The sequence below is a fragment of the Bos grunniens genome, chromosome 6 (genome assembly GCF_055505025.1).
Source record: "Bos grunniens cultivar Pamir isolate PY7600 chromosome 6, Bosgru_T2T1.0, whole genome shotgun sequence".
NCBI lineage: Eukaryota > Metazoa > Chordata > Mammalia > Artiodactyla > Bovidae > Bos > Bos grunniens.
In genome coordinates this window covers 104,492,998-104,518,703 of record NC_141170.1, presented here as the reverse complement: position 1 = coordinate 104,518,703, position 25,706 = coordinate 104,492,998, and the positions used below count along the sequence as shown (strand labels likewise).

Genomic DNA, 25,706 nt, shown 5'->3' with positions numbered 1-25,706 from the left:
CCAAGATATTAAAAGTTCCTGGATTTAATTTTATTATATTAGAAAATGTATTTCCATAAAGAGGGTTGTTCTGTTGCTATTGATTTTCACTTTGAGTGATGAAACAGTCTTAGGTGTTTCACTTGCATGAATAAATTAGAAAGGATCAATTTAATAAGGTGATGAGCTTAATATTTGACAAATATGGTGTCTGAGGTAACCTCTTTACCTCTTTCAGCAGAAAACACTAAGTGATTTTTTTACATAATTTACTGACCACAGCTGGATGATTCTATTTATCATGTGTAGGATAGGGATTTTGAATTACACAAAGTAGGCATACATTTTGTGTGTAGAGAGAAAGCTGTATGTCAGGATTTAAAGATTCATAGACTTAAAGAATCTCATTTTTGGGATGTTTAAAGGCCTTTACATCAACCTGCTATTTAATGCTCAAATCAACTCACATTCCAATAACTACCATCTGCCAGGCCCTGTAATATGTGCTTTAGACACATGCTCACATTTAATCTTCCTATCAAGACTGTTGAAAAAGAAATTGCGGTTCAAGGAAGTTAAATAATTTTCCCAGAGATCAATGCTGAGAGGTAAATCCAAGATTTGAACTGCCACCCACATGACTCTGTAAATTATGTTCTTTATGTTGCTGCCAGGTTTTTGAGCCTATGAAGTGACTTACACTGAAGAATCTGAGAAGTCTATGTTTTCTGGTCATCCAGGTTCAGATTAATCTGTTCTCAGACTGTAGCCGGAAGCAGTTTCCCTCTTAGTACCTCAAACATCAAGTCCAAGCCTCTATAAATATTTCAAGGTGCTAGGGCTTATATTTGTAGATCCAAATCCATTGTTCTCTCCTAGTAAAGAGGGGAACCATGTCTATAGAGGATAGTGTCAACTGAAGGAGGAGAAATATCAAATTGTCTTCTAAACGAGTTTTCCAACTTGAGAGATAGTGTTTATCTCTCATCTAAAGGAAAAAAAAATTCATAGTTTGGAAACAACCCACAGTGAGTCTGTACCAGTTCTTAGTCATTTTTTGTTGTTATTCAGTCGCTAAGTCACGTCCAACTCTTTGCGACCCCATGAATTACAGTGTTCCCTGTCCTTTAACTATCTTCCAGGGTTTGCTCAAATTTAAGTCCATTGAGTCAGTGATGCTATCCACCCATCTCATCCTGTGTTGTCCCCTTCTCCTTTTGCCTTCAATCTTTCCCAGCATCAGGGTCTTTTCCAGTGAGTTGGCTCTTTGCATCAGGTGGCTAAAATATTGGAGGTTCAGCTTCATCATCATTCCTTCCAATGAATATTCAGGTTGATTTCCTTTAGGATTGACTGGTTTGATCTTGCTGTCCAAGGGACTCTCAAGAGTCTTCTCCAAAACCGCAATTCAAAAGCATCAATTATTTGGCACTCAGCCTTCTTTATGGTCCAACTTTCACATCTGTACATGACTACTGGAAAAAACATAGCTTCGACTAGACAGATCTTTGTTTGCAAAGTGATGTCTCTGCTTTTTAATATGCGTCTAGGTTTGTCATAGCTTTCCTTCCAAGAAGTGTCTTTTAATTTCATGGCTGCAGTCATTGTCTGCACTGATTTTGGAGCCAAGGAAATAAAATCTGTCACTGTTTCCATTTTTTCCCCTTCTCCCCTTAGTAGTTTATGGGACTCTATATCTTTAATGCCTCAGGTACTGTGTCCCCAACTATTGTTCTGAACATTAGTTTCTTCATTAGTATAACTGAATTAGAACACATCTCACATATCTTAAAAATTGTTCTTTAAAAAGTTTAGTATTAACCTATAGGAGTTGATTATTACAATGTGAATCTTGGCTCTTTCCATTTTAAAGCTTGTATTTAGTACTAGTTGAGTAAGCATTTGCTGAATGCTGGAAACTGCTCTAAGCATCTTATTAATACATGTCTTATCTCTCTTGACCCTTATAATAACCCTACTGCATAGGTACTATTATTACATTTTCTTTATAGATAAGGAATCTGTTACAGGGAGCAATTCAATACTTTGCTATTGCTAGTAAGTGAGAAGCCAGGATTAAAACTTGAGCAGTCAGAAACCAGACAGAAATCAAAGAGGTCGGTGGAAGGTAGAATGTGATACAGAAGTTGTTTGCTAGATGTTAATAATCCTTCCAGTTGGTACTAGCCTGGGGGCAGGATCTCAAAACAGAAAAAGTAGCCAAAAGAAAAGATATTTTTGGAAAGTGTTAGCATGAATACAGTTATCCAGACCTTTCCCCTAAAGAGATGTCTCTCCCAGGTAGACTGTGGAGTTGTCCACCTTGTCCTATCACCAAGTCCCAGCTGAAAAATCTATATGACTAATGACAATGCATGAGGCAAAGAGAAGCTTTATTTTCAGATTCTGGATGGAGTTTATGATGTTGTCAGAGAGAAAATCATGACTTACAGCCTCAGTAGAGTCAGTATGAATGCTTTTCTGAGACATAATATATGTGGAATGCTATAGCATAATTGGGATTTTTAAATATACTGTGTTTTAAAATTTAATACTCTGTTTTAAAAGTTAGCAGAACTTTTGAGATGGAAAACTGCAATAATAAGCACTTAATTATAATTATATGATAAACTCCTAATAAGATCAAGAGCTGTGGAGTCAGACCTAAGCTTAAATCCTGGTTTACGCTATTGGATTTGGACACTTTTTTAAAAAACCATTTTGCACCTCAGTTACCTTATCTGGCAAAGGGGGATAATAACTTTTTAGGGTCATTTGGAATTGAATGACTGTCAGTCAGTCAATTTGGCCAATTCAGTCTCTCAGTTGTGTCTGACCCATTGTGACCCCATGGACTGCAGCACGACAGGCTTCCCATCCTTCACCATCTTCCAGAGCTTGCTCAAACTCATGTCTGTTGAGTCAGTGATGCCATCCAACCATCTCATCCTCTGTCATCCCCTTCTCATCAATCTTTCCCAGCATCAGAGTCTTTTCCAATGAGTCAGTTCTTCACATCAGGTGGCCAAAGTATTAGAGCTTCAGCTTCAGCATCAGTCCTTCCAATGAAGAGTCAGACTGATTCCCTTCAGGAATGACTGGTTTGATCTCCTTACAGTCCAAGGGACTCTCAAGAGTCTTCTCAAACACCACAGTTCAAAAGCATCAATTCTTCAGTGCTCAGCTTTCTTTATGGTCCAACTCTCACATCCATACATGACTACTGGGAAAACCATAGCTTTGACTAGATGGACCTTTGTTGGCAAAGTGAAGTCTCTGCTTTTGAATATGCTATCTAGGTTGGTCATAGCTTTTCTTCCAAGGAGCAGGGTCTTTTAATTTCATGGTTGAAGTCAACTTCAACAGTGATTTTGAAGCCCAAGAAAATAAAGTCTGTCACTATTTTCATTTATTCCCCATCTATTTGCCATGAAGTGATGGGACTAGATGCCATCATCTTTATTTTTTGAATGTTGAGTTTAAGCCAGCTTTTTCACTCTCCTCTACCACTTTCATCAAGAGACTGTTCAGTTCCTCTTTGCTTTGTGCCTTGAGGGTGGTGTCATCTGCATATCTGAGGTTATTGATATTTCCCCCACAATCTTGATTCCAGCTTGTGCTTCATCCAGCCCGGCATTTCGCATGATGTATTCTGCATAGAAGTTAAATAAGCAGGGTGACAATATACAGCCTTGATGTACTACTTCTTTTAAAACAATGCTCAATACACATGAAGTAATTCAGTCAGATTCCTTGGGTGATATTCAGTTGGATGTAGATAAATTTTTTGACTCTGTACCTGTCTCCTTTAGTTAGTTGACTTTGTTTAAGACTTTCCCATTGACTTCTCTAATATCTGTTATATTTAGTTATATATCTGTGTCCTCTATGCCATCTCTGCATGGTTAATATCAGATTCATTTGTTAGATGGTTCCTTTTGTTGCATAAAGGAATGTGGCTTTCAAGAGATAGAACTTTTTCTACAAATAATATATTAAAAATACCAAATTGAGTATTTTCTAATAGGGTTAATTTTAAAGGACATTTCTGAGGGGAAAAAAAAAAAAAAACACAACAACTTTTCCCATTCTTTTCAATGGTAATGGTTTGACGTGGGAAGCTTACAAGCCAAACTGTAATGTCAGAGTGACTGAGTTTTATCCTTGCTTACTCACAGTTAGTTTGGGAAAATTTCTTAACCACAGTTACCAAATCTTAATTCATCATCTAAATAATCTGTACTAACTTTGTATACACATCAAATATAACCTTTGTTTAAAGTTGACTGTGATAATTATTATATAATCACACATATTTTGTCTTTATTCTTAATCAGTTGATATTTTAACTGTTAGAGATAAGAGTAATGAGAAGGGTATAGTAGAAAGATTAAATTCCTGCTCTACAATTTACAATATAGTAAAAAGGAGATCATTTCTGGGTGTTCATTGGAAGGACTGATGCTAAAGCTGAAACTCCAATACTTTGGCCACCTCATACAAAGAGTTGACTCATTGGAAAAGACCCTGATGCTGAGAGGGATTGGGGGCAGGAGGAGAAGGCGATGACAAAGGATGAGATGGCTGGATGGTATCACTGACTCAATGAACATGAGTTTGAGTAAACTCCGGGAGTTGGTGATGGACAGGGAGGCCTGGCATGCTACAATTCATGGGGTTGCAAAAAGTTGGACACGACTGAGTGAGTAAACTGGACTGAATTGAAGAACCATAAAGTTTTAAAAGTCTTGTAAAATAGAATTTTTTTCATATAAATTTCAAAAAGCATAGTCATGAGTACCCAAACAGACACAGATGTATTTCTTTGTATTATCTCCCTAAACAAGAAAAAATACAAGCAGTTTTCATTAAACAATGTGAATTTTTATGATATTGAGTTTGGACTATGAATATAAGATCACACCATTTGTTTTGGGGAAGACATGCAGACAGATGGCTGTGTAAATGCAAGAGTTATATTAAATGTAAGGAAATGTTTTGCTCATTTTTTTTTCTTCTATAAACTCAAACCTTAAGATTTCTTTTGATTGAGTGCCACTGTTTCGAAGAAGAAGAAGAAATAATATAACAAAGTCAAGACTAGTTAAGAGCAAGAACTTTGACACCAGAAAGAAAAGGCTCCTAGAGTCATCCCTTTTTACTGAGCAACTGTGTGACCTTGGTCAGTTTTATTACTTCTCTAAGCTTAGATTTTTCTCACCTGTGAGTCAGGATTTCTAATGGTACTCATCTCATTAATTTGTCATGAAGACTATAGAAGACAGTGCATTTAAAAGCATCAACACAAGACTGACTATAATGGTTTGAATCTTTGCCTCTTAAATAATCCTTGTGTATAAAACACAAAAAGGATAGTCTGTGTAGTTTATGGTTCACCCATTAGGATGAAGGCGGTCTGAGGCATGCTCTTGTAAGACACTGAAAGCAACTCAAAGTCTTTGGGCCCATGACAGCCCAGAGTGTAGAGCCTATTACTCCCCATCTGCGTTTCAGCTCAAAGGAGAAAGAACAAATGGAATAGCCTTTCAGGTAACCACCTCAGCACAGGAAAAACACACACACAAAAAAAAAACCCACTTACAATTCAGTGTTCTCTGAGGAAATAAGCTAGAGCAGAGGCTTCTACATGCAGCTGCTGACTGCGCATGGTGGGAGGCCAGCTGGTGGGGGCAGTGTTTGTGCTGGTGGTGGAGAGACATGAGAAGGGAGATGAGAACTGCCACAAGCTGGAACGTCAGATGGCAAAGAACCTACCTACAATGCAGGACACCTGGATTTGTTCCCTGGGGTGGGAAGATCCTCTGGAGAAGGGAATGGCTTCCAGTATTCTTGCTAGGAGAATTCCATGGACAGTGGAGCCTGGAAGGCTGTCTCCATGGGGTTGTAAAGAGCTGGACAAATACTGAGCAACACTGGTTAACAGGACTCTTTCAAAGATTCTGAGCAACCAAAAGGCCCTTTCTGGAAAATAGTGAAACACATCCCACTCAAATATTCAGCCATTTCTTAGCTCAAATAAAGAAGAGATGGCATAATCTTAGGACAGACTAGGTTAGGTGGGACCACCTCTTATTCATCTTTGTACCGCCAATATAATACCTGAAGCGTTTCTGACACAGAATAGTCAGAAAATATAGCATTGTTTGGAATGGGTTAATTCTTGCCTCAGCTCTGCTGCTATGGGCTATATGGATTTAGAGGTATTTTAACTTTTAGTTTTCCATGGTAAAAAAAAAAAAAAAAAAAATGGGACTTCCAGTAAATCTACCTTGAAGCCTTCCCTTGGTGATAGAATTAGACAAGCTGCATTACATGTGATAAAATGTATTACATGTGAATTCTAGCAAACTCATAAGTTGTTATCAAATGTAAGAATGGAATGTAAGAGTTATTTTCATACTGTTAGTTGTTCTAGTGACAGAGGATGAGATGGTTGGATGGCATCACTGACTCGATGGACATGAGTTTGAGCAAGCTCCAGGAGTTGGTGATAGACAGGGAAATCTGGCGTGCTGGAGTCCATGGGGTCACAAAGAATCGGACACAACTGAGTGACTGAACTGAACTGACTGTTCAAGTAATTTCAAGCACTAAGATTTTAGTGTTAATATTTTTAGTTTTCTCAATGACACTTTTCTAATAAATGAAATATAACATTTAAAGAAGCATTCTCCATGTAATTCATCCAATATGATTTCTTCATAAAAATGTGACTAACAAATATTTTTGTCCTTATTGAACTGGATCTCATGCAATAAAAATTTGTTCATTTGTTGTAGGTTTCTTGCCTCTTGGTTGGCCTAATCTAAGTTTATGAATTTCATCCTTTCATGCAAACTTCTATGTGGGCTGTTTACAAGTCACAAGATAAATAGTATGACTTTTTGCCGTGTCTCTGTTAGGGTTGGAAAACTGCTATAACAAGCAATACAGAAATTTTAGTGGCTTCACATAATAAAACATATTTTTCTTTCCTGTAACTGTCCAATATGGATGTTCTCAGAAAGTGTTTCTGGTGGCTTTCCTCTAAGTGGTGATTCAGGGACTAAGGTCCTTTCATTGTGTGACTCTGTTACTTAAGGCCTTGAAGTCATCTCTCAGGAAATAAGAGTATGGAAGTTTGCTGGAGAGAGGGATTATTGGCAAGGCCTGGGAGTGGCTTGGTATACTTCACTTTCTTCCATGTCTCATTGGTCAAAACTTGGTCATGTGGTTCCATCTAAAGGAGATGAGTCTTGAAAATATGGTCTATATTCTCAAGAGAAAAAGTGAAAGGGTTATATTTGTCTCTGTCACAAGGGCATTTCTAAATTTCCATTTATAAATTTTTCTACATTTAAACTTTAAACTTTTTATTTTCTATTGCAGTAGAGCCAATTAACAATGCTATGGTAGTTTCAGGTGAACAGGGAAGGGACTCAGACATGCATATACATGTGTCCCTTCTCTCCCATAACCCCCCTCTCATCCAGGTTGTTCTGGTCATAATACTGAGCAGAGTTCCATATGCTATACAATAGGTCCTTGTTGGTTATTCATTTTAAATATAGCAGTGTGTATATAACTTTTCCAACCTCCCTAAATATCCCTTCCCCTCAACAACCATAAGTTCATTTTTTAAGTCTGTGAGTCTCTGTTTTGTAAATAGACCTTTGTATCATTTCTTATTACATATACATATAAGGGGTGTCTTATAATATTCCTCACTCTCTGTCTTACTTCACTCAGCATGACACTGTCTAGGTCCATCCATGTTGCTGTGAATAGCATTAGTTCATTGTTTTTAATGGCTGAGTAATATTCTCTTGTTGGAGAAGGCAATGGCACCCCACTCCAGTACTCTTGCCTGGAAAATCCCATGGATGGTGGAGCCTGGTAGGCTGCAGTCCATGGGGTCGCTAAGAGTTGGACACGAGTGAGTGACTTCCCTTTCACTTTTCACTTTCATTTATTGGAGAAGGAAATGGCAACCCGCTCCAGTACTCTTGCCTGGAGAATCCCACGGTCGGGGGAGCCTGGTGGGCTTCCATCTATGGGATCGCATAGAATCGGACATGACTGAAACGACTTAGCAACTTAGCAATATTCCCTTGTATATATGTACCACATCTTCTTTATCTATTCCTCTGCCAATGTGTATTTAGGTTGTTTCCATATCTTGGCTATTGTAAATGGTGCCATAAAAAACAATGGGGTGCATGTATCCTTTCAGATCATATTTTTTTTCATATATATATATATATATATATATATATATATATATATATATATACACACACACACATATACACCCAGGAGTGGGATTGTAGGATCATATGATGGCCTTATTTTTAGTTTTTAAAGGAACTTCTATACTGTTCTCCATAGTGGCTATACCAATTTACATTCCCATCAACAGTGTAAGAGGATTCCCTTCTCTCCATACCCCCTCCAGCATTTGTTCGTGGATTTTTTGATGATAGCATTCTGACATGTGTGAGGTGATATCTCATTGTAGTCTGATTTGCATTTCTCTAACAATGAGCAGTGTTGAACATTTTTTCATGTATCTATTGGCCATCTGTACATCCTCTTCAGGTCTTCTGCCAATTTTCTGAGTGGGTTGTTGTTTTGGTGCTGTTAAGCATCATAAACTGTTTGTAAATTGGAGACTAATCCCTTATCAGTTGCAACATTTGCAAATATTTTCTCCCAATCTGTGAGTTGTCTTTTAATTCTGTTTATTGTTTCCTTTTCTGTGCAAAAGCTTAGTAGAAGGAAGGAAATCATAAAGATCAGAGCAGAAGTAGGTGAAATAGAGACCAAGAAAAAAAAAATCACAAAGGTCAATGAAACCAAAAGCTAGTTCTTTGAAAAGATAAACAAAATTGATAAATCTTTAGCCAGACTTACTGAGAAAAAAAGGGAGAGGACTCAAATCAATAAAATGAGAAAAGAAAAAGAAGTTACAACTGACTTCACAGAAATACCAAGGAACTATATGCCAATAAATGGACAACCTGGAAGAAATGGACAAATTCTTAGAAAGGTATAGTCTCCCTAGACTGAACCAGAAGAAATATAGTTTGGGCAGACCAGTCACAAGCACTGAAATGGAAACCATGATCAAAAACCTCCCCCAAAACAAAAGTCCAGTACCTGATAGCTTCACAGGCAAATATTATCAAACATTTACAGAAGAGTTAACACCTGTCCTTCTGAAACAATTCCAAAACAATCCATCAATGAATTGGAAGAAGAAAAACTTCCAATCTCATTTTATGAGGCCACTGTACCCCTGATACAAAAACTAGACAAAGATACCACCAAAAAAAATTACAGACCTATATCACTGATGAACATAGATGCAAAAATCCTCAGCAAAATACCAGCATTCCATATCCAACAATACATTAAAAGATCATACACCATAATCAATAATTAATCATCCCGGGGATACAAGGATTTCTTTTTAACATCCACAAATTAATCAATGTGATACACCACAAAACAAAACTGAAGAATAAAACCATGTGATTGTCTCACTAGATGTAGAAAAAGCTTTTGACAAAATTCAGCACCTATTTATGATAAAAACTCTCCAGAAAGTGGGCATAGAGGATACATACCTCTACATAATAAAGCCATATACAACAAACCTACAGCTGGCATCGTACTCAATGGTGAAAAACTAAAAGCATTCCAAGATCAGGAACAAGACAATGATGTCCACTTTTACCACTTTTTTCAACATAGTTTTGGAAGTCTTAGCTACAGCAATCAGAGAAGAAAAAGAAATAAAGGGATTCCAAACTGGAAAAGAAGTTAAGCTGTCACCATTTGCAGATGACATTATAGCATACATAGATGGTCCTAAAGATGCTACCAGAAAACTACTAGAACTCATCAATGAATTTGGTAAAGTTGCAGGTTCCAAAATTAATACACAGAAATCTATTGTATTTCTATACACTAACAATGAAAGATCAGAAAGAGAAATTCAGGAAGCAATTATGTTTGCCATTACATCAAAAAAATAAATGAAATATCTAGGAAAAACCTACCTAAGGAGACAAATGACCTGTACTCTGAAAACTGTAGAGGTTGATGAAAGAAATTGAAGAAGACATAAACAGATGGAAAGATATACCATGTTCATGGATTGGAAGAATCAATATTGTCAAAATGATTATACTATTCAAGGCAATCTACAGATTCAGTGAAGTCCCTACCAGATTACCAATGACATTTTCACAGGACTAGAACAAAAATTACCAAAATGTGTATGGAGATGCAAAGACCCCAAATAGCCAAAGCACTCTTGAAAAAGAAAAACAGAGCTGGAGCAATCAGATGCCTTGATTTCAGACTATACTACAAAGCTACAGTTATCAAAACAATATGGTACTGGCACAAAAATAGAGATATAGATCAATGGAAAGGATAGAAAAACCAGAAATAAGCTCATGCACCTATGATCAATTAATTTGTGACAAAGGAGGCAAGACCACACAATGTTAGAAAGACAGTTTCTTAAAACAATTGTGCTGAGAAAACTAGACAGCCATATGTAAAAATATAAAATAAAATAAAATTAGATGTTTCTTAACTCCATACACAAAAAATAAGCACCAATGCATTAAAAACCTAAATGTGGACCAGACACTATAAAAATCCTAGGGGAAAACATAGGCAGAACACTCTCTGACATAAATCACAGCAGCAGCTTTTATGATCCGTCTCCCAGAATAATGAAGATAAAAATAAACAAATGGGACATTCTTAAGCCATATGTATATGTTAATAAATATTATGATTGCATCTCTACATAATGGTAATTCAAAAAGTGTGACAATAAAGTAAATGATCACATACTCTCTAAATCTTCCTTTTGTACATATATGTGACACAAAAACCTGGCTATACAGTGTTTTTTTTTTTTTTTTTTTAAGTCTGCTGTTTTTATTTTTTATTATAATTTTTTTAAATTTTATTTTATTTTTAAACTTTACATAATTGTATTAGTTTTGCCAAATATCAAAATGAATCCACCACAGTTATACATGTGTTTTAATACACAAAAATTGCTTCTAGAAAAGCTTTATTTTTTAGCAAAATTTCCTTATATTTTACAACTCTTGAGATATATTTCTATGCATCTATATATAATATATATTCAGTTAAATATATTTTTAATTGAGAAACTTTTATTAGATGTGAAAATATATATTTCATTTTCAAACTGAATCACATTTCTTCAGTTTTATTAAGATGCATAATCTTGAAAGTTGTCACTCCTAAAAGAAATCATTTTGAGTAAAGTTACTTGTCCATTTTAACTCGTATTAATTATAGGTAATCACAATTTGTCATTTGGTAAACATACTTTGTACAGTATCTTGAAGCCAGAATAGCCTAAAGCATGGGATACCATATGTTCCTTAAAGGCACACTAGATCTCAGGGAATACTCTTACTAAGAAGTGCTCTGAATAAATATAATTAGGTCATAAGTTGTGATTATTTTTGTAAATATTTTTAAAAAACCCTCCATCGAGTTTAGCACTCATGTTCTTCACTTCTAGAGATACATTGATTCTTATAGAGCTTCCTGTTAGAGTAATAGATTAAGCCTAAGATTTGTACCACAGAAGGAAAAATAAATGATAAATACACTGAGTTCTGAAAAAGACTAAAAATATATTATGAGAGTTCAGAGAAAGCACACAGCTTCTTTTAGTTGTGAGAAAACTCAGGGGCTGATTCAAAAAAGAAATGGCATTTGAATTAGTTATTGAGTATACGAACAAAGCTAGTGGAGGTGATGGAATTCCAGTTGAGCTATTTCAAATTCTGAAAGATGATGCTGTGAAAGTGCTGCACTCAATATGCCAGCAAATTTGGAAAACTCAGCAGTGGCCACGGGACTGGAAAAGGTCCGTTTTCATTCCAATCCCAAAGAAAGGCAATGCCAAAGAATGCTCAAACTACTGCACATTTGCACTCATCTCACATGCTAGTAAAGTAATGCTCAAAATTCTCCAAGCCAGGCTTCAGCAGTACGTGAACCATTAACTTCCTGTTGTTCAAGCTGGTTTAGAAGAGGCAGAGGAACCAGAGATCAAATTGCCAACATCCGCTGGATCATAGAAAAAGCAAGAGAGTTCCAGAAAAACATATACTTCTGCTTTATTGACTATGCCAAAGCCTTTGACTGTGTGGATCACAATAAACTGTGGAAAATTCTGAAAGAGATGGGAATACCAGACCACCTGACCTGCCTCTTGAGAAATCTGTATGCAGGTCAGGAAGCAACAGTTAGAACTGGACATGGAACAAAAGACTGGTTCCAAATAGGAAAAGGAGTACGTCAAGGCTGTATATTGTCACCCTGCTTATTTAACTTTTATGCAGAGTACATCATGAGAAACGCTGGACTGGAAGAAGCACAAGCTAGAATCAAGATTGCCGGGAGAAATATCAATAACCTCAGATATGCAGATGACACCACCCTTATGGCAGAAAGTGAAGAGGAACTCAAAAGCCTCTTGATGAAAGTGAAAGTGGAGAGTGAAAAAGTTGGCTTAAAGCTCAACATTCAGAAAACGAAGATCATGGCATCTGGTCCCATCACTTCATGGGAAATGGATGGGGAAACAGTGGAAACAGTGTCAGACTTTATTTTTTTGGCTCCAAAATCACTGCAGATGGTGACTGCAGCCATGAAATTAAAAGACGCTTACTCTTTGGAAGGAAAGTTATGACCAACCTAGATAGCATATTCAAAAGCAGAGACATTACTTTGCCAACAAAAGTCCATCTAGTCAAGGCTATGGTTTTTCCAGTGGTCATGTATGGATGTGAGAGTTGGACTGTGAAGAAGGCTGAGCACTGAAGAATTGATGATTTTGAACTGTGGTGTTGGAGGAGACTCTTGAGAGTCCCTTGAACTGCAAGGAGATCCAACCAGTCCATTCTGAAGGAGATCAGCCCTGGGATTTCTTTGGAAGGAATGATGCTGAAGCTGAAGCTGAAGTACTTTGGCCATTTCATGTGAAGAGTTGACTCATTGGAAAAGACTCTGATGCTGGGAGGAATTGGGGGCAGGAGGAGAAGGGGATGACAGAGGATGAGATGGCTGGATGGCATCACTGACTCGATGGACATGAGTCTGGGTGAACTCCGGGAGTTGGTGATGGACAGGGAGGCCTGGAGTGCTGTGATTCATGGGGTCGCAAAGAGTCGGCCACGACTGAGCGACTGAACTGATACACTTGATGACAAAAATGAGGAAAGATGGTTTTTACCATATGAATAATTTATATACAAAATTAGAGAAAAAAATAGTTGAGGATCAATGATACACAAGAAATGGTGTTAATTCTGTCCCACACATAGAGGGCAGAGGAGATTATTAGCTCATACTGTTGTGCGGATAGATGGGGATGGATGATCTTGGAATCATTGGCAAATCATAATTCAATCACAAAATGTGTTGTATTCTTGCCATACATTATTTTAGGAAAGAGAGGTGGAGATAGACTGTAGATAGCTAATTGATAGACAAGGGAGAGACAGAGACAGAGAGACAAAGAATATTGAACACCTTTAGATTAAGTTTGGGAGAAGGCAATGGCACCCCACTCCAGTACTCTTGCCTGGAAAATCCCATGGACAGAGGAGCCTGGTAGGCTGCAGTCCATGGTCGCTAAGAGTCGGACACGACTGAGCAACTTCACTTTGACTTTTCACTTTCGTGCATTGGAGGAGGAAATGGCAACCCACTCCAGTGTTCTTGCCTGGAGAATCTCATGGACAGAGGAGCCTGGTGGGCTGCCGTCTATGGGGTTGCACAGAGTCGGACAGGACTGAAGCAACTTAGTAGCAGTAGCAGCAGCAGCAGATTAAGTTTGAATTTATATACCTATACGGGTATACTGCACTTTCCAAAAGTTTGTTTGACATCATTTTGCTTTTACAAAAGACTTACATTAGGGCCTGTTTTCCGTAACTGAAAGAAATCCAAAGAGGTTTTTTGCTCTTAAAAAAAAAAAACTAAGAGAGAAAATCATGCCCCACAAGCACTGTGGGTAGCAGTGCCAGGCTCTTTCTCCCGGAACTACACTATGTCAACATTAAGCTGTCAGCATCAAGCTGCTCAGCCATATCTGACTCTCTGCAACCCCACGGACTGCAGCACATCAGGCTTTCCTGTCCTTCACCATCTCCCGGAGCTTGTCAAACTCATATCCATCAAGTCGGTGATGCCATTCAACCATCTTGTCCTCTGCCATTCCCTTCTCCTCCTGCCTTCAATCTTTCCCAGTATCAGGGCCTTTTCTAGTGAGTCGGCTCTTCACATCAGGTGGCCAAATGTTGGAGCTTCAGCTTCAGCATCAGTCCTTCCAATGGTGCTATGGAGGACAGTAATATCATGCTTTTTCTTGAATTTTATACACACATATATATATATGTATATATATATAGCAAGTTAGTGCTATGTGTATATGTCCAGCATTTATATTTTATCATTAGAGTTCTGGGGCTTCCCAGGTGGCTGAGTGGTAAAGAATCTGCCTGCAACTCAGGAGACCCGGGTTCGATCCCTGGGTCAAGAATATCACCTGGAGAAGGAAATGGCAACCCACTCCAGTATTCTTGCTTGGAAAATCCCTTGGATAGTGGAGGCTGGTAGGCTACAGTCATGGGGTCGCAGAGAGTTGGACATGACAGCAACTGAACACCATTAGAGTTCAACATTCTGAGTATCTTCTAAGCACAGTTTCAAAGTAATGTCATAGACTAAAAGCGCTTAATAGTAAATTAACTAGCCTAGTCAGTGTAAAATAGAAGCAGAACATCAAATAAACTCTTTCCCATTCAGTATCCGGTTTATTTCCTATAGATGGACCCTTTCAGTAGTCATTTGATCGTAACAAACATTAATGAAAGAAATAGTTTTCAAATTTCTGTTACTTTCAAATTATAGTTCAATAGTGCTTTTCTACATGGGATTTAAATATAATAGGAGAGTTAAGTAAGAAGTGGTTTCCACAGTGGACTTCATAAATGTCTTATTTGCAAGTGATTACATAGTATTATCGTACATAATACTATAACATGATATTGTATGGAAAATTTGAGAGATTTGTTGGTTCTCGATAGAAATGAATTTCTGATTTATAATTAATATTTATTTATTTACAATAAAATTGAAAGTAATTTTATTACCAATCACTCTAAATTAAAAGATACCCTTTTTGGAGTATTCCTCAAAGGAATTAAAAAGTAAGCAGAATTAAAATGGTTTTCTCTAAGTGGGATCATTGGTGAGGTATCATAAGGAAAAACATTTATTAATCATATTGTTCAGTCAGTACAAACCCAAATCTAAAACCTTTTAAATGGATTATTTCACCCACTGTAAAACTATTTTACATTAGAATGTTATACCTGCATTATTGTCATATGAATGTCATAGTTTATACACTTCATGTTAAGATTCTAGAATATAGGAGTTACAGACTTATGGAGAAACTATTATGACTACTTAGTAATGTTACGAGTTTTAGAGAAGTGAGATTTTATACAGACATTTGTTTCATTTTTCAACCTCAAATTTCATGTAAAAACTGTAAAGCATATATTTATTTTTTTAATTAAAAGAAATTATTAGTTTTGTTTAGAAAATTCTGCTATGCCCTTTATGATGTCTGGTGATAACACACATTAACATAAAGTTTGGGGTTCTGTGCTTGCAAATTTCTTTTTGAAATCCAAGCTTTCGATCAGTGATTCCAGCAGAGGGCACCATGCATAATTTCCGACCATGAAACCTTTCTTCTCCAGCCTGCCTTTGGTTTCCTTAAGTCATGCAGGGGCTCCCTCTGCTGTCCTTTTAGACCAGAGAACAGAAAGATGTCAATGCATCGACCCCCAAACCTTATAAATTTTGTGCAACTATGTTCTAAAGATTATTTCATAATGTTGTAATCTAGTCAACTTCACGACCCATGGATTGCAAGAAAAGATAGCAAACAAGTTGAGTAAGGTTTAGTTAAACACTTTTGTAAAAAATGCTGACCAATGGTACTTCTTCTAAGATGACCAGGTAGATAAGCAAATAAAAAATTAAAATAGCAAATAGCACTGCATATTATATAGTGATAGTGGAGAATGACACAGAGACATTGAACTTTGATTAATTGTGATGAATTAAAACATCAAAATACCTGGATAAATGTCTCTGAGTGCATAAATGTGTATTTGTGAAAATGCAGTGTGTATGTGTGTGGGTGTATAATCATGGTGTGCGTGTGTGTGTGTTTATGCATGTGTCTCTGTGATGTGTGTGTGTGTGTACCTGGTGGAGAAGAGAGGGACAGGGGAAAGGAATACTACACACTTGACCCCTGTAATTACTTCTTATCCAAGTTATTTTTCATTCGTTTTTTTATTTGTATATTCATTTTAAGTGAAGCCAGAGACTAGATTTTGGCTGACTCTTAGTTTGTCCACTTACCTAACTGAATAAAGATAAATGAAGTCATTTGATTCTGAACATGCAAAAAAAAATACATATTGAAGCAATTGCCTTGATAATTGCTTTTTTTATTCCCTCAAATCATTATAAAACTAAATTGCAGGACAATTGCCAAAAAAGATCTTTCTTATCTTGCTACATACCGAATTCTGTCATTCTGTCCAACTTCTGTAGCAAAGCAACTAACAAATTAATGAAATAACATCAATCTTAATTTCAAGCAAGCATTCTAATTCTTTGCTTTCCTACCTGAATTTTCCTTAATTTTATGTATTCTTAAATGAAATTCTGTAGGCCTTTCATACCCTGAGCTAAAAACAGGTCACAGTTTCAAGCATTATGGATTTTCTGTTAAAATACACAAAATTCTTTTTAGTTATGAATCTTAAGAAATGGAGTATTCAAGCTTTAATATCATGGTAATGATAGTGCTCTTTCTACTAATTGGCCAGGTAAGTTTTTAAATTGTTTATCATTTCAGTTCAGTCACTCAGTCATGTCCGACTCTTTGCAGCTCCATGGACTGCAGCATGCCAGGCTTCCCTGTCCATCACCAACTCCCAAAGCTTACTCAAACTCATGTCCACCAAGTCGGTGATGCCATCCAACCATCTCATCCTCTGTCGTCCCCTTCTCCTCCTACCTTCAATCTTTCCCAGCATCAGGGTCTTTTCCAATGAGTCAACACTTCGTGTCAAGTGGCCAAAGTACTGGTGTTTCAGCTTTAACATCAGTCCTTCCAATGAATATTCAGGACTGATTTCCTTTAGGATTGACTAGTAGGGTCTGCTTGCAGTCCAAGAGACTCTCAAGAGTCTTCTCCAAAACTACAGTTCAAAAGCATCAATTCTTCGGTGCTGAGCTTTCTTTTAGTCCAACTCTCACATCCATACATGACTATTGGAAAAACCATAGCTTGACTAGATGGAACTTTATTGGCAAAGTAATGTCTCTGCTTTTTAATAGGCTGTCTAGGTTGGTGATAACTTTTCTTCAAAGGAGTAAGCATCTTTTAATTTCATGGCTGCAGTCACCATCTGCAGTGATTTTGGAACCCAAGAAAATAAAGTCTCTCACTGTTTTCATTGTTTCCCTATCTATTTGACGTGAAGTGATGGGACTGGATGCCATGATGTTAGTTTTCTGAATGTTGAGTTTTAAGCCAATTTTTTTCACTCTCTTCTTTCACTTTCATCAAGAGGCTCTTTAGTTCTTCTTCACTTTCTGCCATAAGGGTGGTGTCATCTGCATGTCTGAGGTTATTGATATTTCTCCCCTCAATCTTGATTCCAGCTTGTGCTTCATCCAGCCCAGCATTTCACATGATGTACTCTGCATATAAGTTAAATAAGCAGGGTGACAATATACAGCCTTGATGTACTCCTTTCCGGATTTGGAACCGGTCTGTTCAATGAGCTGGTCCATGTCCAGTTCAAACCGTTGCTTCCTGACTTGCATACAGATTTCTCAGGAGGCAGGTCAGGTGGTCTGGTATTCCCATCTCTTTCAGAATTTTCCACAGTTTATTGTGATCCACACAGTCAAAGGCTTTGGCATAGTCAATAAAGTAGTTACAGTGTTTTTCTGAAACTCTCTTGCTTTTTCGATGGTCCAATGGATGTTGGCAATTTGACCTCTGGTTCCTCTGCCTTTTCTAGATCCAGCTTGAACATCTGGAAGTTCATGGTTCATGTATTTTTGAAGCCTGGGTTGGAGAATTTTGAGCATTACTTTTCTAGCGTGTGAGATGAGTGTAATTGTGCAGTAGTTTGAGTATTTTTTGGCATTGCCTTTCTTTGGGATTGGAATGAAAACTGACGTTTTCCAGTCCTGTGACCACTGCTGAGTGTTCCAAATTTGCTGGCATATTGAATGCAGCACTTTTACAGCATCATCTTTTAGGATTTGCAATAGCTCAACTGGAATTCCATCACCTCCACTAGCTTTTTTTCATAGTGATTCTTCATAAGGCCCACTTGACTTCATATTCCAGGATATCTGTCTCTAGGTGAGTGATTACACCACCATGGTTATCTGGGTCATGAAGATCTTTTTTGTATAGTTCTTCTATGTATTCTTTGCATCTCTTCTTAATATCTTCTGCTTCTATTAGGTCCATGCCATTTCTATCCTTTATTGAGCCCATCCTTACATGAAATATTCCCTTGGTATCTCTAATTTTCTTGAAGAGATCTCTATAGTCCTTCCTATTCTATTGTTTTCCTCTATTTCTTTTCATTGATAACTGAGGAAGGCTTTCTTATCTCTCCATGCTATTCTTTGGAATTCTGCATTCAAATGGGTATACCTTTCCTTTTCTCCTTTGCCTAAAATTGTTAATAATAAGTCATTATTAACTATGGAATATTAACTGAATGAATAAACAAATAGGCAGAAAAGAGAAATGGTCTTATGTAATATAGTAAGAAGCACATATTATCAGATCTCTTGGGCTACTCTGAATTGTGTAAGTGGTGGGGCTCTTATGCGAGAAAAGCAGCATCTTGAGTACTTTTTGTAGTATTTCTTCTGTCCGGTTTGGAATAACTTGTGTAATGCTACCTGGCCACATGAAGTTGCCATCTTGAATATAAGCATTCTTTGCAACTCTTGACACTGTATTTGTGCAGTGATTCTTGGACCAAAATATAGGTTATTTTTTAAAAATCATCACTAAAATATTTTTATTTCATTTTTATGATCATGTAACTCTGTCATTCCATAGGCAGAGAACATTTCCAAAAATACACAATGAGATCATAATGTAATAGAAAATGGATCTTACAGTTGGGTAATCAGTGTTTTAGTTAAGTTAGTTTATTTGTCTCAGGATTATTCCAGGTTTGGGGGAGTTGGTTAAGTGCTGAGGTAATATGTTAAAGTTTAATGTGAAAAGTTTAATTTTAGGTGGAGCAGAAAATGGATCATTTTAGATATTTTAGAATAGATTTTTGAGTGAGGTGTATTTCAAGGGGTAGATTTTGCTCTTCCAACTTGAAATAATTTCAGCTAGGAAACTATATTTTGAAAATTAATTTTCCTTATTTCACACTTATTTTAGTCCCAGAGTATTGTGGAAAAATTAGATCACTGTTTCACCTTTAACATCCCCCTAGTTGCTCTTAAAATGGATGGAGAATCTTTCACACCTTGCTTGTGCAATTCCTATCTTGTGCCCTTGTCTTTAAAAGCAATTGATGATGTGAAAATGTATGCCAAATTAAGTATTTTATTTACTATTATGACTGAAATTACATTTTGTTCAGAAATAAGAGACCCTACCTTTCACTTAGAGTCCAATAAAGCATTGCAATAGAACAGATCATTCTAATTATGTGTAAGTAATATTTAGGTGATTTTACATTAAAAGTTTTGTCCAGATATACTTATCAGAAAGGTATATTGGAGAAGGAAATGGCAAACCACTCAAGTATTCTTGCCTGGAATATTCCATGGACAGAGGAGCCTGGCGGGCTACACAGTCCATGGGGTCACAGAGTCGGACACGACTGCGCGACTGAGCATGCACTCACTTATCAGAAGGGTAGGATTTGGCATGTTTATGTGCGTTATGAATTTTTTTCTTTAGAATTGCTACCATTTAAAAAAATGACTCAGATTCGCACAACAGCCTTCTTTGCTGTAACTAATCCCTCCAGATCAGACTGAGCTGTACAGACTGTGCTTCCTGCCTGAACCCGCCTAAGTGAACTGAAGGCAGACCAAAAACAAAATAAAAATTCAGCAGAGATTCTTTCCATTATTTTTTAGGAATCCCAGAACTTGTCAAATTATCTGAACTTCAAAGTAGTTCCCTGTCTCTCTATCATTGTCTAGGTATAATATCCTACTCATTGTCTCCATAAAAGAGGCACAGGTCTTTTCAGGGAGTTTTTAAGTGACCTCTGCATATCCCAACAATGAGATGGCATGATGGCACCGTGGCTGTGTAAAACCAGAGCAAGTCAAACTCTCCTTGAAATAAGAGTTCCTGCAGAAATACGAAATCTCAGGGGAGTTTTTTTGTTTTTTTGGTTTTTTTTGGTAAGAAAGCCTATAAAATAATCTGCTTAAATATGAAGGTTTTTTTCCCTTCCCTATTTTTTAAAGATAAGAGGAATTAGAACTATAGATAAGCCATATGGATCAAAGTGGGTTGGTTTAGTTATCTGTTGTAAGGTTTTATTTGGATCTTTTACAAAAAGATTATAGGTTAAGTCTTGTTGGGTCTCTGTTCTGCAACTCTAAGCTCTGTGTTATTTATAATATTTTAACAGGGATTAGTGGAAGGGAGGTAAAGTGATAAACCTCCACATGTACATTGTTTTTCTGGCAAATTTTAGTTAAAATATCACAGACTATATTTACATAGACGGAATGCACTGATAGAACATTGATCTACCAATGCCTCTCAAGTCTGGGTCTCTCTTGTGGACATTTGCCTACGGAAGATATTTCACAATAGGAACACTTCTGGACAATGTGCTCATCTGGTCTGACTGTCACTATTCCTAGTTCTTACATAGACCACCATGATTTCACTGGTGGGATATTAAGAATTTTTAGGACGTTGGATTAATATTCAAGAGTAATGTGTTTCTACCATTTTGTTAATTCTAAATCCCCTGGAAGATATCTTCAACCAACCTATTCTTCAGGACAATGTGTTACCTTTAAAGTCTGTTTGTCTAAGACTGTAGAATTTCTTCCTTACTATAACATGATTTTCATTCTATAACAGGCACACATACTTTGCACAAAAGAAATTCATTCTTTATAACATTTCAGTTTTTTTCCTCCAATACGATACCTCTCTGACAAAAGTTTCTGAGTCACTGTGCTTTTCCTTTAATTTTCCATTCTAGCAACATTTGGGTGGTACCCACATCACCTAATTTCCAGTGGAAATATAAGTCTTATCTTCCATATCTTTGGAGGCTGCAACTATTGTGGAGGAATTTTTTCTTTGAGTACTTCAGGCTGGGTGTTTTTGCTTCCTGTGTGCTCAGTTGCTCAGCCGTGTTCCATTCTTTCCAGCCCCATGGACTGTAGCTCACCAGGCTCCTCTGTCCATGGAATTTTCCAGGCAAGAGTACTGGATTAGGTTGCCTTTTCCTACTCCAGGGGATCTTCCTGACCCAGGAATTGAACCCGCATCTCTTGTGTCTCCTGCATTGGCAGGTGGGTGTTTTACCACTAGTCCGACTTGTTTCCCATAGAAGAATATAATCTCTTGCTCAACTGGTAGACTCTGATCTAGGAGAACAGCAGAGCTCTGCAGTTTATGAATATAATCAGGATCATGTAATGACATAGGACTCTTTGTACTACCCACTGGTTATCTACATATCCATATACATGACCCTTAGATTATCTGTGAATTGTGGTCCATTCAAACAGCAACCCAATCATCTCTGTATTATTTATATTTGACCTTTATCCACTGATAGCTTTCTATAGTTGACAACAAATATGGACATCTCAAAAATATATGCAAATATATATCAGTGTTTCAAGAACTGAGGAAAAAGGGAAAACAAGAAGGACTAAGCACACAAAATGTGCCCAATATTTATTTGTTGAAGAGATGAAGGAATAGGAAAATTGTAAATGTAAGGGCAAGATTAAAAGGCAAAAATGTACAGTCTTTCTCTGGGTATATGAGTAGCCTAACACACACAGTGGTAAACGTAGTAAAAACAAATCTATGTTTTTCAAAGTTTTTCTCTCTAGTTAAGAAGCATGGTAGTTAAGAGGAGATTATGAAATAAGTGATTCCATCTTGTATTCGGAGGTGTATTTTCTTTAGGTACATAAAAAGTTTCATAGGTGGTATTCTCTAGAATTCAACTGAGAGAATATAGCTATTAACGGCAATGAAAAAAATGTTCTTATCAGTTTTTTAATGGCCCAGTTTGTCAATTTGTGAAGTTCTTAATAAAAACTTCATATAATTAGACATTCAGAACCTGGAAAATATTTATTTTCTGAATAGAAAAAAGAAATGGTAAGTCCCTGACTTACATGGTACTTTAGATCCATGTAAGAGCTGTCATTGAAAGCCTACCAGCCCCATTTTTTTTCCAATGAAAGGAGAGCACTGCGTAGAGCAAAAGACTTTTTATCTTTCTTAACGTCAATCACAAAATGTAGAAATAGGAAAAAGACACCCTGGTTTCTATGACTAAGCTTTTGTTACTCTCCCATCTGTGAATTCATATAAACTTTAACATTTTCATTTTTAGGATATTTTCCAGCCCTAGAATATGATTAAGATATTCCCATTTATGCCTGTGTATTCACTCCCTCATACACACATAACACAATCAGATGGAGTGTGTCTCTGAGTGTTTACATATATTCATATATTATCATGCCTTTTCATATTCATGAACATAATGCTGCATGAATGTGCACGAATTCACATGTGAATTGTGTTGCAGACACACCCACACTTTCCCAACTGTCATCTTTGGCCTTGCATGCTACTATTTCCCAATCTTCATGGCCTCAAGCATAAACAAAGCTTTCCTCTCCTGTTTACTGATTTACTCTTCATCAGATAAACACAGGTCTTGTGACCATGACCTGCTTTCATATCCTTTCTTTCTTTTTGAACCAAAGGAGCTATGTTGCTGAGATTCCTATCAGGGGAGAATATCATTTATCAGTGGTAAAACGGAAACGGACACTTCTGTGCAGCCCACTGAATATTTGTAGCCAGGAGAGGTTATTCTGCATGTTTTGAGCTTAATGACTTCTTCCACCATGTAAAGATGATAATGTTTTGTTCCTCAGTAAAATTAAACAAAAACCTACTGTTTGTGAAAGAATACAATTTCTCTGGGGAAATCAAATCAATACCAGTTCTCTAGTTTCAATAGTTACAGTAAGTGCATATTTCTCATGCTTTATTCACAAAGGCGTCCCCTATACAAATAAGTTTAGATGCTTGCTAAACCCCAGCCAGGGCTAGTCTGAATCTGTAAGAACATTGAACAAGTCAAAGTTTTCACACAGCGATCATGTGCACATTTTGCTTGCATTATATTAAATTAATAATCGAAAAATATGGCTGAAAATATATACCATTGGCAACCACAAACGTCTATATTACAAAGTATGTGGTTTGGCTGAAAGCTATTGCATTCAAAGAATGCCCAGCTCCAACTTGCTCTTCTGAACACCATGACAGTATGAAATATCATACATTAGAGCAAAAAAAAATACTCATTGGAAAAGACCCTGATGCTGGGAAAGATTGAAGGCAGGAGGAGAAGGGGACGACAGAGAATGGGATGGTTGGATGGCATTACTGACTTGATGGACATGAATTTGAGCAAGCTCCGGGATTGGTGATGGGCAAGGAAGTCTGGTGTGCTGCAGTTCATGGGGTTGCAAAGAGTGGGACACGACTGAGCGACTGAACTGAGAGCAAAAAATAAAATCGCTGAATCAAAAGGAATAAATACAACCTTTCAGTCTGAGAACAGCCTGACATTTTGACTTTTATATCATGGACTAGGAAAAATACCTTAACTGTTGTCGTTACATGTTTGAAACCTTCCTCACTAGCAGGATGACTTTTTTCTTAGTTGGAGTTAATTGTTCAGGACACTCCTGTCTTTGAATCTCCCCATGTTTGGTATGTTTCTAGTATAGCAACCTCATTGCTCTCCAAAGTTCCTGGCTTTTATACTAAAGTGCTTTTTTGGTGCTCTAATTATTGGTACTTGCAACAACACCATAGGGAAATTATTTCAATTTCAATTTGTTTAGCACCAGAATCTCAAAATGAGTGAGAAATGTTTTTATACATCATACCACAAAGAGCAGCAGACCAGGGAAAAGTCACAGGAATTTCTTTTACATAGCACATCCATTAGTTGTCCACGTTATTAGTTTATAGTATTACACAGTAAAGCACCCCAAGTGGATTCCAAATGTGCAGTAAATTTGTACAAACTTACCATGTTTTTTTTTTTTTTTTTCCAGGCTGTGCTCACCACTTCTTTCCGTTCCTGCTTGACAATATGTTGCCATGCAATAAAAGCCCTAATGCCCATTTTCAACGATTAGCTGTACATCAGCATTACCACCACAAATCCACAAGTTTCACATCAAGCATTAAATGGGATGAATATTGATCTGCTAAAGAGGATTTATTTATTTCTAGCTCTATCCAAAGATCAACTGCTAGCAGCTTTTGGGGGATCTGTGAAGCTCTCACAGCACAAAGCTACTGCATACATGACACTGGACTTGACATTTCAGTTCTGGAAGAAAACCAAACAGTAAATTCAGTGCAATAATCCTAGATAAATGAGATGATCACTGGAAAAGCTGAGATAGTTAAGTGGTCTATCAGAGAAGTCCAACGGATGGTATTGAACAGTTGCTACATAGAATCCTCACTCATGTCAATATGGTCCAAAGCATCATCATATCAGATGCCAGTATAATCACATTCAAACAATCTCTACCTTCTGCTTAGATTTCTCTGCCTGTATATTTTGCTGGATTTATGAGTGACTGCAGATAATACACAATGTGACGGAAGCTGCAGCCTAAAGTGTGTGAACAACACTTGTTGTGAATACGTGTAAGCTGCATTATAATGTAGCATGACGTGAATGAAATGCATTAAATTGAATTATGCTATGTAGTTTGTGGGATGCAGTTCCATATTCTTACTGATAGTGCAAGGGATGAATGGATGGATCTGAGTAACTTAAAGCCTATCAGTTTTTAAAAAATAAGAAAGATCCAATTCTGTCATAAATATTCTAAGACTTGTGGAGTTCCCTCTTTCCCCTCAATGTAGAATAACTCTTCTCCTATATAACATTCAAGGACTATAATCACCTTAAAACTCAATCAAATATTGGCTGAACCAAATAAATATTTGCCTTTTGCATAAATTCAGTGTCGCTGAGAGAGGTGTCCTTTAACTTTACAGTAACCAAAACTTTACTTCTATCCATGGGAGTATTTTTAAAAGGCTCCCCTCCAATAAATCATAGACTTCCAGAAAATGTGGGCATTTACATTCATTTCATTTACTACAATTAGCCCATTAGTTTATTTAATAGAATTAGGTATACAACCGTTTAATTTAAATTTTTCTTGTCAGAACTGTAAAAAATTAAGTAAATCAAAGCAAACTTTTTGTGTGTCTATACACA

The 25,706-nt window shown here is 36.9% G+C and overlaps 1 long non-coding RNA gene across 1 annotated transcript in view; it reads left to right on the top strand.

Moving 5' to 3' along the window:
• LOC147371147 (uncharacterized) overlaps positions 1–24,677 on the top strand; it is a 552,664-nt gene extending 527,987 nt beyond the window's left edge. Inside the window, exon 11 of the long non-coding RNA XR_015165883.1 lies at positions 24,517–24,677. This is a non-coding gene — a long non-coding RNA (uncharacterized LOC147371147). The remainder of the gene's footprint in view (positions 1–24,516) is intronic.
• Positions 24,678–25,706: the final 1,029 nt, after the last annotated feature.